The sequence below is a fragment of the Schistocerca serialis genome, chromosome 1, assembly GCF_023864345.2.
Source record: "Schistocerca serialis cubense isolate TAMUIC-IGC-003099 chromosome 1, iqSchSeri2.2, whole genome shotgun sequence".
NCBI classification, from domain to species: domain Eukaryota; kingdom Metazoa; phylum Arthropoda; class Insecta; order Orthoptera; family Acrididae; genus Schistocerca; species Schistocerca serialis.
This window is the reverse complement of record NC_064638.1, coordinates 698,054,205-698,071,852: the sequence shown is the minus strand read 5'-3', so window position 1 is coordinate 698,071,852 and position 17,648 is coordinate 698,054,205.

The window sequence follows — 17,648 nt, the reverse complement described above, 5'->3', positions numbered from 1 at the left end:
GTTGAGTGTAACCTCCACCCATAATAATTCACAGGAACTATCCACTTCTACTTCACTACAGGATAAACTACTACTAACAGCGATGAACACTCCACCACCGGTTGCATGCAATCTATCCTTTCTAAACACCGTCTGTACCTTTGTAAAAATTTCGGCAGAATTTATCTCTGGCTTAAGCCAGCTTTCTGTACCTATAACGATTTCAGCTTCGGTGCTTTCTATCAGCGCTTGAAGTTCCGGTACTTTACCAACGCAGCTTCGACAGTTGACAATTACAATACCGATTGCTGCTTGGTCCCCGCATGTCCTGACTTTGCCCCGCACCCGTTGAGGCTGTTGCCCTTTCTGTACTTGCCCAAGGCCATCTAACCTAAAAAACCGCCCAGCCCACGCCACACAACCCCTGCTACCCGTGTAGCCGCTTGTTGCGTGTAGTGGACTCCTGACCTATCCAGCGGAACCCGAAACCCCACCACCCTATGGCGCAAGTCGAGGAATCTGCAGCCCACACGGTCGCAGAACCGTCTCAGCCTCTGATTCAGACCCTCCACTCGGCTCTGTACCAAAGGTCCGCAGTCAGTCCTGTCGACGATGCTGCAGATGGTGAGCTCTGCTTTCATCCCGCTAGCGAGACTGGCAGTCTTCACCAAATCAGATAGCCGCCGGAAGCCAGAGAGGATTTCCTCCGATCCAAAGCGACACACATCATTGGTGCCGACATGAGCGACCACCTGCAGATGGGTGCATCCTGTACCCTTCATGGCATCCGGAAGGACCCTTTCCACATCTGGAATGACTCCCCCCGGTATGCACACGGAGTGCACATTGGTTTTCTTCCCCTCTTTTGCTGCCATTTCCCTAAGGGGCCCCATTACGCGCCTGACGTTGGAGCTCCCAACTACCAGTAAGCCCACCCTCTGCGACTGCCCGGATCTTGCAGACTGAGGGGCAACCTCTGGAACAGGACAAGCAGCCATGTCAAGCCGAAGATCAGTATCAGCCTGAGACAGAGCCTGAAACCGGTTCGTCAGACAAACTGGAGAGGCTTTCCGTTCAGCCCTCCGGAATGTCTTTCGCCCCCTGCCACACCTTGAAACGACCTCCCACTCTACCACAGGTGAGGGATCAGCCCCAATGCGGGCAGTATCCCGGGCAACCACAGTCGTAGTCCGATCAGGGGATGCGTGGGACGAGCTGGCCGTCCCCGACAAACCCCCATCCGGACCCCCACAGTGATGCCCATTGGCAACAGCCTCAAGCTGTGTGACCGAAGCCAACACTGCCTGAAGCTGGGAGCGAAGGGATGCCAACTCAGCCTGCATCCGAACACAGCAGTTGCAGTGTGTAACGACAAGAAAAGCGACCTGCTAACCTTACCTTGCCAGGCACTTGCCAAGAAAAAATATGATAATCATCAGTAAGTGTTCATATAAATAATTGCATCATTGGTCATATAAAAATCAGGAAAAGGCATTAAAGTGTGATAAATCACAAAGTATGTTCATTAAATAAAGGGTTTAATATTGGAGGCATGGTGATTGCCTTTACTTTCTCTGGTTCTCAGAGCTTCGATGTGTACTACATTGGGGTGACGAATGCTGCGAATTCCGTATGGAAGCTCAAATTTACTACATCTATTCTTTCCTCTGTTAGATAAATAGTGTGTACGTACTAATATCCTCTGTCCAATGTGAAAGTCACGGCGTGTACAAACCTGTTTTTGCTGTCTTCTCCGGCGCTCTGCGACACGTTTGATGGTGTTCAGCGCAATGTCAATTATTTCATGGTGTCGTAGTCGACGAGATGTAGGAAAGGATACTAATTCTTTAATTTTGTTAGGTGGTTCAACATTTTTCAGTATAACAGTCGGAGATAGAATAGTAGATTCATTTCGTAAGGAATTAATTACATCCTGGAATGAGAGTATTTGTGTATCCCAATCAATATGTCTTTTATGGCAGTATATTCTACACAGTTTACCAATTTCTTTCATTAATCGTTCACAAGGGTTCGAAGAAACATAATACTTGGATATATAGAATATGTGAAGTCGTGTCTGACTTAGCTTTCTGGCAGATTTTACATGACGCTAAAACTCGTCGAATACGTTTCTCCATGTTGGTAAAATAACAGTTCTGTCTCAGTATTAGAAAACAATTTCTGGCTCCATAATGTGTGTAACTTAAATGAGTATACCAAATTAATTTGTTAACAAGCTCGTAAGGAATGCATAGTAACCAGTTGTTGCTGTCAGGGTGAGAGCGGGGAAACAGAATAATATTGCGTACAGCGTAATGGTTTCTAATGGTAACATTATTCCTATCTTGCCAAAGGTGTTTAATTTCTTTCCGTACGTTGTCTTTACTCTGCTCTTGTGCTATGTCTCGTAATGACGACGAAATGAAATTTTCAAATGCAACTTATTGAATATACAAGACGCTGAAATTTGCTTTTGCAGAAGTTGGTTGCGATGTCTTGCTGATTGTTGCTGAGAGAACGGGATAGTGCGTCTGCTACAATATTTTGTGTACCGGGAATGTGAACAATCGTAAAATTAAATTCCTGTAAATAAAGTTTCCATCTGCTTAATTTGTCGTGTGTAAATTTAGCGGGAAGTAAAAACTGTATAGCTCTATGATGTGTGAAACGGTAGTGTGTCTTCCATAAAGAAAATGCCTAAATCTCGTAAATGCCCATACAACACATAATGTTTCAAGTTCTGTAACAAAATAATTGCGTTCAGCATGTGACAGAATGCGACCCGCAAAGGCGATGCTTTTAATTACTGTAGTACCATCTTCTTCAATTTCCTGAAAAATGTGTACGCCTAAAGCGGTGTTAGAACTGTCGGTAGCAATGGAAAAATTTCTAGTAAGATCTGGATTTGATAAAAGTGGTGCGTTCAACAAAGCTTCTTTCAGATTGACAAATTCAGAATGTGCTTGGCTATCCCAGGACCAAATAGTGTTTTTACCCGTCGATTGACATAATCTAGGGGTGTCTAAAGCAGAGTAATGAATAAATTAAACCCAAAAAGCTGCGTAGTTGTTTCTTCGTCGTAGGAACAGTAATGTCACGTAAAGCTTGAAGTTTTTCCGGGTCAGGCGCAATGCCTTCTGCTGAAATTACATGTCCAAGAAATTTTATAGAAGTTTTCCCAAAGTGCGATTTGCTAAGATTAACTGTCAGTCCTTGTGCACGAAAAGTTCGTAACAGTTGTTCAAGAATCAGATTGTGTTCAGACCAGTTAGCTTCTGCAATAAGAATGTCGTCTACGTACGTTGTGATTCTGTCTTTAAGTTCTGTCGGAAGTATACTATTCAAACCGCGAATAAATGCTGCTGAAGAAATAGTTAAACCGAACGGTAATTTACAAAATTGGTAACAGTCACCAAAACAGAGAAAAGCCGTGTACTTTCTGCAGTTCGGATGGAGCTGAATTTGCCAAAATCCCGATTTCAAATCTAATGTGGAATAAATAGCAGTACCATGAAATTTCTGTAGAAGTTCTTCTAGTGTCTGTGGGCGATCTGTTTCATTAATAATAATGTCGTTGATGTGACGCGAATCAAGTACGAGACGAAGTGAACCATCCTTTTTCTTAACAATATGGAGTGGGTTTATGTACGGACTAACTGCCGGTTCAATAATTCCTTGGTCAAGCATAGCTTGCAATTCTTTCTTAACTTGTTCTCTGTGAATATACGGAATGGGATAATGTTTGGCTTTAAATGTGTCGTGCTGTTTAACTTGAAATACATAATAATTCACACATAAAACCGGACATAGTCCCAGGGATATTGTCAAAAACTGGAGCTTGCTGTAAAAGAATTTTGCGTAGCTCTGTACGTTCGTTGTCTGTATTTGCACTGCTCTGTTTAACTTTATCAGAAATCATTTGCATAACGTCATAGTCGGCTTCGTCTGGAGTATTATAGTTGTGTACGTACGTATCTGTGAACAATGTGGAATGACAGTCTATGTTACGTGATGCGGAAATAACCTCTGTACGATTAATTGTTTGTTCTTCTGCAGATAAAGAGTGCTGAAATTCTAATGCCAGTTGTACATTTTCATCCTTTAACATTAAATAGGAATTTTGAAAGTCAATAACTGCGTCGTGTTGTACCAGAAAATTCGTACCTAAAATAACGTCTGTTGTCAATAAGGGAACAATCCAAAAATTTGAGTGAAATGTATGACCTGCAATACAAAATGATAAATGTGTCTGTAATTTTACATCTACTCCTTTACCAGATACTGCTCCTTTTACTTTAGTTTTGCCTAATGGTAATATAGGATAGGTATTCTCTTTGTTACATTCGTTGAAAGTTTCCTCATTTATAACTGACATAGGTGATCCAGAATCGATTACTGCTGAAAATTTGGATGATCCAATCTTTACTTCAATGACAGGGTGTGAAATGGTTTTTTGAATAACTGGTCTTTCCTGCAAAAGAGTGTCTCGGATGTCGTCAAAAGTAATAACATTTTCGTGAACAAGATTCTGCGTGTCAAAAGTATTGCTTGCGTTGCTGGAAGATGCAACCTGTACTGTATCTAGTCAAATTCTATCTGACGTGCTATCATTTGCGGGAGGATGCAGTGGCATTTCCACTATTTGTACTGTTCTGTTATTTCTTCCTGACGTATTACGTTCGGGATGATATCTACTGTCTGGTTCATTCATGGTAGTATGTTGTTGCGGATGATTTTGCTGCTGATAAGACCAACTGTTATTAAACGTATGCTGAAAATTGTGACCATTATTTTTACGTCTGTCATGATAGTCATTGCTATATGGCGCTTTGCGATAGGAATTGAAATGATGTATTTTCTGTACGTACTGGTTTCCTTGTTGTGGTGCGTTACTATTTGGTGGAGCCGATGCTATACGTGCACGCGGCGAAACATTAAAGCTTGGTTGACCTTGCAGACTGCATTGTTGGTTAGGTATGCTAACCGGCTGGTTTTGATGCTGTTGTTACCAAAATGCGGTTCCTGTTGCTGATAATTTTGACGATACTGATAATTAAAATTTTGTCTGTCATTAAAATTCTGGTGGTTTTCGTTCCTGAAGCGTCTATTAGCTTTGCTATTGAAATAGCGTGGCTGATCGTAATTGCTGTATCCTTGTTGACCTTGGTTATTATGTGAAAAAGTTTTGTTTATAAAGGAATAATCTGATTGCTGAACTTCCAAAAGCTGTAACAGATCTCCGAATGCCGAAATATATTCTTTCTGCTGACCTGTTAAAAGTGATACTCTTAATGATTGTGGTAATTTAGAAATACATAATTGAATAAGTGCAGATTCACTGTATGGTTCACTTAAGTACTGGTTTTGTTGGAGCATGTGTTCAAAAAATTGCGTGACAGTGGAAAAATTTGAATTCTCATAATTCGGTAAACTAATTAATGGATCCTTGATTCCGCGTTGTGTCGTCTTTGACCAATACACTGACAGAAAAGCATTCTGAAATTCTTCTACCGAGTAGCATTGTCTCGCGAACGGTCTCATACGAGTTGCCGATTCGCTTTCCAAAAAACTGCAAATAAATTCAAGTTTGTGTGTTACAGGCCAAGTCGGTGGAAAAGCAAAGCTAAATTGTTGTATCCAATCCAATGGGTGAATCTGTGTTCTGTCATTTTTAAATACTTTAAATTTTCTCACTGATAGAAAGTGCTTGTAATCAAAATTATCGTCTCTGTATGTCTGAACAGTTTCAGGATTGTATGAGAATCTATTTGTCTGTGACTGTTCGGAATCTAACTCACGTACTCTTTGTAAATTACCTAAATTGTACTGGCTGTGTAAGTCTGACAAATGTTCGCAAAGTGGCGTATGCTGTGATGTGTTAAACGCTGAAATATTTTTCATCTCCGTCACTTCGTGCTGTAAAGATGACAATTTTCTACGTAATGTATTATTGGACGAAGCTATCTCACTGATCGTCTGCTGTAAATTTTGGGATTCGGGTGTTTGATTAAACGAAACTGGTGACGTATCGTCTGATTTGGTGTCATTATTACTTTCGATAACCTCAATACGACTGGCCAATTCATCATATTTTTCAGTCAGTATTTTTACCTGATCATCGCTTTTAGTATCGCAAGCATTAATTTGTCCTTGTATTTTACGTGTGGTTTTATTTAATTTCTTAATGTCTGCTTTGATGTCATCGGGATCCTGTATTAGTTCTAATTGTTCAAGTCTGTCGGTCACTGTCTGAAAGTCTACTGTGTGTGTGTCTGTTTTGGTTCTAAGGGCAGAGATTTCATCATGTAATTCGGTGTTCAACTGTTTGATAGCATTAATTTCGTCTGATATTGTAGCAATATTGTTGTCTACGTATGTTTTTGCTTTCGTAAACAATTTACGCTTATCTTCCTGTCTCTGTGCAGTAATTGTTTCCATGACTTGTCACTTTACTTTATTCTGTTCCTGTATAAATTTACGGTAACGCATTTCACTGTTTTGTAGGTGTTGATTAAAACGTTCGTCAATTTGGTTGTTCTGTTGGTCAAATTTCGCATCTACTTTCGCATCCAGCGTGCATGAAAGTTCTGCTGACATTAATTTAAACTCGTCGCGTAACTGTGTTGCGTTTTTAGAGCATTGTTTAGCGACTGCACTAATTTCATCTCTAAGTAATTTAGTTGTGGCTGCATGTGTATTATTTAATTCTTGTGCCACAGATCTAATTTCTTCACTACTGTTCCTAGCACAAGCCTTAATTTCTTCACATAACTGTTCTTTAGTATTATGACATTGCACGGCAACGGCTGTAATCTGTTCACTAAGCTGTTTGAAATTGTTGTCTTGTTTTTCATTAAGTTGTTTGTTCGATTCGTTAAGTTGTTCCTTGATATTTTATTTAAGTTGTTTGTTCTGGTTGTCGTATTTTTCATTGAGTTGTAGTAATAACGCCATAACTTGATCCATCCCAAAATTAGCTGCTGTATTTTCTGTGCCGTGTGATGGTGTATCTGTATGTGTCACGTTTTGTATAACCATTTGGTCATTCTGTGATTCACAAAAAGTTTGCCAATCGGATGTGCACTGTTGGCCACTACATTGGAATCAAACAAATCTGACGTACTTTGAGTACATTGTTCACCTTCGTTAGAAACAATTATTTGCTCACAATTCAAATTTTGCAAACTGGGTGTGACTAACTGAGCAGCGTTCATTGTAACGGAACGTGCCACGTCATCAATTGTTACATTTACTCTGGACATAATGGGATTTGTTTGCTCATCATTAGGATCAAAATCAATATTAGTGGTCGGTACGCACTGATTGTCTGTAAATGGAGGATTATCATTATTACACTGAGTGTCGCAAATATTATCGGTCAAGCTATTCGAGTCGGCTATTTCACTCATTGCACATGGCGATGTACTGTTAACAGTTTTTCGCGGCATTTTTCACAAATCAAAATTAAGCACAAAAATGAAACAAAGACGAAGCAAAAATTGAACAAACACAATGACAACAAAGAGCAATAAATTGCCGATGATCTGTGAAAGAAAGAGTGACAAATTAGTAAATGCGTTGCTCCAGATGCAAACTACATTTAAGTAAATAAGAGCAGATATATGACTACTTCTCAGACATTCACAAAGAAATACGATCCTGGCCGGATGTCGCCAAGTGCAACCTCCCCACAAAATATACATAATTTAAATATTATTTGGTTAATGATTCTAATTTTAGTGTAACCTCAGAACAAAACTGGTTCCCATTTAATGTACCCACAAAATTCTTTTCTCATTTAATATAAGCTCGAAACTGAAAAATTCCTAAACCTCGTAATAAAAAATAAATTCAGTAACCTGGTAAAATTTGGATGACAGCAGTGCTGCGTCATGTAAGATCATTCTGAATAAAAAGCAAAAATTCTCACCTCGATAAAGTCGGCAACTATCTGCTCTTACAATAGCTCTTTTCCGCCACAGCTCTGTGCAATGCTGGCCTATACATTTGTTATTTATGAAAGGAAGCAAATGGTTTTTCTTTTGCAACAATCAGAATGATCATGCATTGAAAAAAAATATTAAATTCTTTAAATTGAAATGAATGCTTGTTATTATTAGGACATTTTTAAAAGATATACATGGAAGTTTACATAATATTACTAGATATGCGCGAGGCTGCTTTTTTTACCTTATACAATAATACTCAGGCTCTGGCATCGCTGCACCGCGACCGTCCCAGCGAACATGATACACCAGACCAGACCAGAGCAGACACACACACTGGCAACAACTTACTGCTACTGCTACGCAGTTCGTACAGTCAACACTGCTCTCTGGTCAGCGATTCTCTTATACCTTGCATATCGCAGGCAGCGCATGAGCAATACATCGAAATTACATCTGCTCGGACCTCTTACAAGCACTTCAGATTTGTTGTGCAAAGATCAAAAGCTGATTCAGCTTAAGGTTTAAGGTGAAAAGAATTTTGCAAATTTGTTCATTTTATTGAAGAAAATTTTATGGTTAAATGCATCGATTATCTGTAAAACAGAGTTTATATACTGTTAAATAAAAAGGTTGTGTGAAAAGAAAGTTATATTGGTGGGTCCTCCCTTCCATGTCCTCTTTAATTCTAGTAAGTATCACGTAACAGTGACATTATTGTCACTTTTGGATATTACGAGGTTTAAATCTTGGCCATTCAATGCGACAGGTCCTGTGTGGATAGATTTTAAAATAAAGAATGTAATCAAAATGTAGACGTGTACATACAATATGGCGAAGGAAGTAGTTTAGGAGTAATATTAAGTTGCCTTTGTGCAAACATAATGAGTATTCAGCGTGTCAGTAACGAGATTTCTTAATGAAAAGTGATGGAAACAGCACAGTCATCATGGAAAAGACGTAGCTCCTGGTTTAATCACCCGGGAGCCAAGGGCAGCCGTGTCACACACATACACACACGCACACAGCCGCGGCCTGTCTGCAGAACATGTCCCCAGCAGTTGCGTGTCCGCCAGTCCTTTGGTAACTCTCTCCGCCTGTTTGTGGATTGACGGCCACAATACTTCAACGTCGCTGTGTGGGCCAAGGTGAGCTCTGTAACGAAGACCAACAGAATGGAATGAACCGGAACTTTATTAGCGGTTGGGTGAGCGTGTCCTGTCATTATGAGGTCGCCTCCACGTATCGCGTGCTTCCTGTTAGTTTACTGTGCAGTCCCCTAGCTATTACCGCAATAGCTATTTGCCGTATCTGTAGAAGTCTATTATCCGTGAGTCGTGCCGAAAGCCGATAGTTCGCTAATGTAATCTACGCATGCGAACATCAAAGAACAGTGTGCTGTATGCCCCGTATCAAAGCCGCTATAGAAGACGAGGACCTTCGTGCCGACAAGTGAGGTGCATTGCTAAGGGTATCAAAAACGAGAAACACCTCTAAGCTCTCTCCAACCTGCAGTTTTCTTGGCCATCGACGGTTTATGCGTTTGTTCGAGGTGCAGAGGTGAGGCACGAAGGAGAGCTTTAACTGCGCCGACGGCTTTCAGATCTTTTCTGGCACTCCGTATTTAGTTTTACTGTCGCTCCCCTGACTCAGTCACGTGAATGCTGAGACTAATCTTTCCGTGAACCCATGACCATTTCTTCCCAACCTTTCCCACCAGAAATAGTTCTACATTTGTTATAAATTTATATCTACTACTGATGAACATGAAAATCGTAAATTAGCAAATACTCAGTAGGTGGAAGTTTCCCCGAGTTTAAAGCGACTGGAATGCAACCCTTCGAACAGCTTTTAAAATTTCTTCTTATTCAAATGAAAACAGGTATAAGGCTTTCTTGCATGTCGCTTCAGAAACCGTAAGCCTAAATACACCGTCCGACGGAAAAAGAGCAGCATCCAAAAGGCATGGTCGAATGTCAATGTCAATTCATACATGTACACGCCATCGGCAGGTACGAGGTGGCAATTATTGAACTATATGAAATAAAATCGTCATAATTTCTGAACAGTTTGCGTTAGAACTTTCAAACTGCAAGGTTGGCCGTGGGGAATGTTGAGAATTAGTATGCGCATTAGCGACGAAGCCCACTTACATTTGGATGGATTCGTCAATAAGTAGAAGCATTTGGGGGACTGCGAATCTGCATTTCGGGACCGAAACGTTTCTTCATTCTCAACGGGTGAATGTGTGGCGTGCAATATCCAGTGACGGAATAATCGGTGCGATATTCCTTCATGGTACGGTGACTACCGTACAGTACTTGAAGGTTTTGTAAGATGATTTCATCCCCATTATGCAAAGTGACCGTGATTTCGACAAGACGTTGTTCATGCAAGACGGAGCTCGACCCCATGGAAACAGGAGAGTTTTTGATGTCCTGGAAGAGCACAGTTAATAAAGTCATTTCTTGAAATAATGGATAAACTAGGCACTCATCTTTTCGTGTTTCCCACGCTGGTCTCGTTGTGAACTCATGGCTCAATAGTCGAAAATCTAGGTAGTGATGATTCCAAGATCGGATGCAAAGAGGCCTAGGTGTTATTCTGCGATAATAAAAAGTTTTATAGGTGTTTTTCATGAACCATTCTTGAAGATTAAATTTTTGCAAGTTAGGACAATGGTGATGTAAAAAAGTAGTCAGTTACACTTCTTTTTTATTACTTTTGTTGCAATATCACGTAACTCGTTCCAAAACATCACTTCACAATATAAAACATACTTGAAAATATCTTCCTCACTGTTAAAGCTCACATTTCATAAACTGACTACAATTTGCGTCTTTTTAACATGACGACCAAAGCTTGACTCTCTAATAAACGCTTACGCACCCAAAAATCAGAGTTACAAGTACGTCAAAGATCATAGTGACAAAAAAAGAATACACATAAGAATAATATCATTGCAATATATACATATCGATCGAAGTACCTCTACATTAATTAAATCAAGTCTGAATGTTGTCACAGAAATATGTTATCTATTTTACAGAAACACAGTAGAATATTGCTGGTATCGAGAGGTCGAGGTGAGGTGCCGTAATGGTTACGTAATTCAAGTACCATTACAATTGCCATCCAGTAAATGATCGATAGCATAAGCGGGTCATGCAGAATTTCGCTATTAGTCTGCAGCAGATCATCGCCAATGATGGCAGGCGTATCGAGCAAGGCATAACCTAAATCCGAATATCTGTAGTTTTTCCACGCTCTAGTTTGTAACTAATTTACGTTTCTTTCGTGTAGTCTCACCCGGTATGTAAGTGATTAGAGTTGCTATTCTATGTGACAGAACGGCTTCCACAGTGCTCTTACGCTCTTCTTTTTTTGTTTAATGGTGTTACAAGTATTGGTAGGTTACGTAAGGGGCATGAAAAGTATAAGGTGTAGGGCGACAACTGTGAAGGACACGGAGATGCCACGTACACGTATGAGACGGCGTTATCAGCATGTGAAAGAGTTTGAAAGGCATGATTCTCCACTTGACCGGCTGGTCGAATTTGTGGAGCGTTCAGATTTGACAGTTTCCTGATGTTGGACTGTATGCGAACGTAAGGGCAGGCATATTCGTCTTCAAGGTTCCTGTCGATCACGAGGACTGACGTATTGTGCATCAGGCACATTGTAACCCCTTCATATCCGCGCCCGCCATCCCAGAGCAAGTAATGGACTCTCTGCAACATTCTGCGTCGCTCCGCACCAACAGTCTGAGACTATCAGCACCGTGATTAGGGAATTACTGCTCCATGGGTAGACCGTCGTTAAGACCACAATATGAATGGTTGCGTTTGGTATGATGCCGTGAATGGGAACGAACCGCTTCGTTTGGAGTGATGCTGTGAATTGGAAGCGCGGACTGCTGACGATTGGCATCGCATTGTCTTCAGTGACGAATTACGTTTCTGCGGTATGCTGGATAACCTTCGTCGTTGAGTATGCCTACGAGCTGGGAGGAGACCCCATTCTTCCAATGTTTTACAGAGGCACAGCATTGTTACTCATAGCGTAATAATGTGGGGAACCGACGGGTGCGACTTTAGGTCTCTGTTGATAGTGACTGAGTGAACTCTTATGCCACAATAGTACATCACGGGCATCCACCGTTCTCGTGCGGCAATACCATGGTGCCATTTTTCACCGGACAGTGCTTGTCCACACCTAACATCTGTTTCTGTAAACTGTCTGCGTGTTGCTGAGGTACTCCAGTGTCCCCGATAGAACTCGCAGGGGACCAGCTCGGACGTAAACTCTGCCCCTGTGACATTATGCAGGATATCAAGGACTGGTTACATCAGTATTAAATTGGTGATCCATTGATGCCTCTGAGTGTGTGCTACCAACCGATGCCTTTTTCTAGTCCGGTTCTGCCACAAATTTCTCTTCTCTCCAATTCCATTCAACAACTCCTCATTATTTTACGTGATCTACTCATCTATCTTCAGCATTTTTCTGTAACACTACATTTCAAAAGCTATTTTCTTCTTGTCTAAACTGGTTATCACCCATGTTTCACTTCCATACAAGGCTACACTCCATACAAATACTTTCAGAAAAGACTTCCTAAAACTTAAATCTATACTCGGTAGTAACAAATTTCTCCTCTTCAGAAACGCTTTCCTTGCCATAGCCAGTCTACATTTTCTGCCCTCCCTATTTCGACAGTCATCGGTTATTTTTCTTCCCAAATAGCAAAACTCATTTACTACTTTAAGTGTCTCATTTCCTAATCTTATTCCCTCAGCATCACCTGATTCAATTCTACTGCATTCCATTATCCTTGTTTTGCTTTTGTTGATGTTCATCTTATATCCTCCTTTCAACACACTGTCCATTCCGTTCAACTGCTCTTCCAGATCCTTTGCTGTCTCTGACAGAATTACAATGTCATCGGCAAACCTCAAGGTTTTTACTTCTTCTCCGTGGATTTTAATTCCTACTCCAAATTTTTCTTTTGTTTCCTTTACTGCTTGCTCAATATAGAAGCTGAATAACATCGGAGATAGGCTACAACTCTGTTTCACTCCCTTTCCAACCACTGCTTCCCTTTTGTGCCCCCCTCATAACTGTCATCTGGTTTCTGTACAAATTGTTAATAGCCTTTCGCTCCTTGTACTTTATCCCTGCCATCTTCGGACTTTCAAAAAGAGTATTCCAGTCAAGATTGTCAAAAGCTTTGTCTAAGTCTACAACAGCTTGAAACGTAGGTTTGCCTTTCCTTAACATAACTTCTAAGATAAGCCGTGTTCCAATATTTCTACGGAATAAAAACTGATATTCCCTGAGGTCGCCTTCTAACGGTTTTTCCGTTCGTCTGTAAAAACTTCGTGTTAGTATTTTGCAACCGTGACTTATTAAACTGATACTGTCAGTAGCTCGTTTATTTGGGATTGTAATTATTATGGTTCAAATGGCTCTGAGCACTATGGGACTTAACATCTGTGGTCATCAGTCCCCTAGAACCTAGAACTACTTAAACCTAACTAACCTAAAGACGTCACACACATCCATGTCCGAAGCAGGATTCGAACCTGCGATCGTTGCAGTCGCGCGGTTCCGGACTGAGCGCCTAGAACCGCTAGACCACCGCGGCCGGCTGTAATTATTATATTCGTCTTGAAGTCTGATGGTATCTCGCCTGTCTCATACACCTTCCTTACCAGATAGAAGAGTTTTGTCATGGCTGGCTCTCCCAAGGCTGTTTGTAGTTCTAATGGAATGTTCTCTGCTACCGGGCCCTTGTTTCGACTTGGATCTTTTAGTGCTCTGGGAAATTCTTCACGCAGTATCATATCTCACATTTCATCTTAATCTACGTTCTCTTCCAGTTCCACAATATTGCCCTCAAGTACGTCGCCCTTGTATAGGCCCTCTATATACCCCTTCCACCTCTCTGCTTTCCGTTCTTTGCTTAGGACTCGTTTTCCATCTGAGCTCTTGATATTCATACAGGTGATTCTCGTGTCTCCAAAAATCTGTTTAATTTTCCGTACCCAGTATCTATCTTACCCCTAGTGGTACATGCTTCTACATCCTTGCATTTGTCCTCTAGCCATCCCTGCTTAGCCATTATGCACTTCTTGTCGGCCCCGTTTTTGAGACGTTTGTATTCCTTTTCGCCTGCTTCATTTACTGCATTTTTACAGTTTCTCGTTTCATCAGTTAAATTCAATATCTCTTCTGTTACCCATGGATTTCTACTAGCCCTCGTCTTTTTACCTACTTGATCCTCTGTGCCTTCACTCTTTCGTCTCTCAAAGCTATCCATTCTTCTTCTACTGTATCTCTTTCCACTGTTCTTCTCGATCGTTCCCTAACGCTCTTTCTGAAACTCTCTATAGCCTCTGGTTCTGTCAGTAGATACAGGTCTCCTCTCATTAAATTCGTACCTTTTTTGCAGTTTCTTCAGTTTTTGTCGACAGTTCATAACTAGTAAATTGTAGTCAGAGTCTGCATCTTCCCCTGGAAATGTCTTACAATTTAAAACCTGGTTCCTACCTGTCTTACCTTTATGTAATGTGTGTGATGCCTTCCCGTGTCTCCAGGCCTCTTCCACATATAAACACATCTTTCATGATTCTTAAACCAAGTTTTAGCTATGATTAAATTATGCTCTGTGAAAACGGACGGCTTCCTCTTTCGTCCCTTTCTCCCAGTCCATATTCACCTACTACTTTTCCTTCTCTTTCTTTTCCAACCATCGAATTCCAGTCCCCTATGACAAATTTCGTCTTCCTTAACTATCTGAATAATTTCTTTTATTGCATCACACATTTCTTCACTCTCTTCATCACCTGTGGAGCTAGTTGGCATATCTACTTGTACAACTGTGGTAGGCGTGGACTTCGTGTCTATCTTGGCTACAATAATGCTTTCACTATGCTGTTTGTAGTAGCTTAGCCGCATTCCTGTTTTTATTCATTATTAAACCTACTCCTGCATTACCCTTACTTGATTTTCTGTTAATAACCCTGCATTCACCTGACCAGAAGTCTTGTTCCTCCTGCTACCAGACTTCACTAATTCCCACTATATCCAACTTTAAACTATCTTATTTCCCTTTGTAAATTTTCTTACCTTGTCGTACTTTTGACCTTTGTACCTGCACAGTGAGTGTAATTATGTGTGCGAACTTAGCTTACCACTTAGTGCGCTAATGGACGAAATGTCTGAACGGTCTTCTCAAGCCCAGGGTGACAAACAGACATTCTAAATAAATATGACCCTGGCCCTGTAAGGCATCTAATATCAGGTGCGGATCGTAACGAAAATCAATAGAAATGCTGCTGTTAGATACTTAGAATGCATGAATTGAAACTTTGAGGTCTATTCTAGAAAGAAAACACAGCTATTCCCTTTTTCATTCTACATATAATTTATCAACTGTTGATTTCAGGTGTCAAGTGACAAATAACAATCCTGTTCAATTACTATTGACACTCAGTGACAAGATATTTAAGTCTTGGACATATCGAAATGACGATTTTTAAAAACGTTATTTCTACACAAGGAAAATTTTTTATCCCAGGAAAGAATGATTATTAAAAATCATCATCAGCCCATTTAAATCTATGTTGTCATAGCTGGTCAATGCACTGAGTTGATGGAGAATAAATTTACTTTTTGAACCAATGAAAAAAACTTTCATGTACTCAAGGTGAGGGTATGTTAGTATCCTAGCTTTTGATATTCAATGGTCAAAGTGTACACATGTTGGAGTGAGCAAAATCTAGACTCAACATTTATTGTGGCCTAATGTATGATTGTACTTTACCAAGTGGCATCTGCAATAGCGTTGTTTTCGTGCTGGATCTGCAACGCTAATTTCCTACATTTTGCCCTTGACTGAATTCATTCAGTCGCAACTTTCCTGCGTTCTGTAGAACGTTATTCTTTCCCTAGTCGAAATAATGGCTATTGCACACTCGCTATGGGTTTGAGTGACATGCACAATTTCTTTGCCCTCAAAAATTCCTGAAGGAATAATTAACTACCGCTTTGCTGCACAATACATGAAGCATATCGTCCTCACTTCGCAGAAAGCAAACTTTACTTATTTCCACACGCGTGTGCGGTCTGCTGCGAGACGAGAGAGAGAAAGAGATAGCAATTATAGGTCTCAAAATGCTTTTATATAATGGGGATCTCCCCACCGTGTCTCGTCTGCGTCTTGCTAAATGGGAGTTTTACGATATCATTAACCACCTGCTCGGTTCGTCTCCAAAGTGCGTTTCACTTAAACTTGTTTGTTCATGCCAGTCCATATATTGGTAGTTATTGTTTTGTTAGTTTTCGGTACATGAGATTAACTGAAATTGCCTTGTGGTGATATAATATAATCATTATTTTCTGAGGATCTCATACTGTATCGTCCTTTTGTTATGGATCAAGCTCTTGTAAGGTCTGTAAAATCCAGATGCCTTATAACCTACCTGCCCAATTAAGGGATCTGACATTCCACACTCTGATCCGTAGAACGTCAGTTTTGTTTCTGCTGATACTGACGTCCTCCAGAGTAATCCCCACCCGGAGATCCAAATAGCGGACTGTTTTACCTCCAGGATATTTTATCCAAGAGGACGCCATCATCATTTAACCACACAGTAAAGCTACATACAGCTGTAGTTTCTTCTTGCTTTCAACCGTTCACGGAAAGGCCGTTTTGGTTGATGTTACTAGGCCAGATCCCTCAGTCATCCATACTGTTGTCCCTGAGACTACTGAAATGGCTGCTGCTCTTCTTCAGAAACCACACATTTGTGTGTCCTCTCAACAGATTCCCCTCCCTTGTGGTTATCGCTACGGCTATCTGTATCTCTGAGGCACGCAAGCCTCCACATCAATGGCAAGGTCTTTTTCCATGGGGAAACACTGATTTAAATGCCGAAAATTTTAAACTTTGGTTGCTCGACCTGAATCACCCAAGGTTATGTACAAGGCAGTCTCCATCTCCACTTTGGGTGCTGGACATGAATCACCCAAGGTTATGTACCAGGCTGAGGCCTTTTGCAAGTTTGTATAATTGTTAGACACATGGCCTGTGAAATTAATTTCTTCAGCATCATAAGTGCTAGGCCACAGGCATGAAAGTTATGCTCAATCTTCAATGACAGATCAAGAATCCTTTCAGCATTTCAGACGAATGACATTTATTTTTTGGGTGAAAAGAGCAAAACTAATATAAATCCGGAATATTTATTAACTCAACAGGTTGGTTTACAAATTTACAGAACCGTTCCATGTCGGACATTGTCACAAACTCTAAGAAAACAAGCTAAAATATTTAAGGATATTCGACTTCAAATACATATAACCGCTAGCAACATTGCCGTGACAGCTATCGCGAGTGTAACCAGAGGTTCTAAAAGCAAGGAAACAATTGACTACAGGGCAAACTACAAGAGTCAATTGTCACACTGTCCATCAAAAGAAATTAGGAACCAAACGTGCACCGCCTCACCAGGAGGCTAGGACAACTATATACGCAATGCACTTCTGAAATCATTATAGCTGTTTATACCATTTGTACATCAATTTCATGTATCAATTTGATGCATATAGCCTGTCACGTATGTCATCTTGCGAATCAATTTAATACACAGGCAGCCGAAGTGTCAATAACATAAGTAAAATATTACCATTGTGTATACAGTCTGTATACCTAAAGTA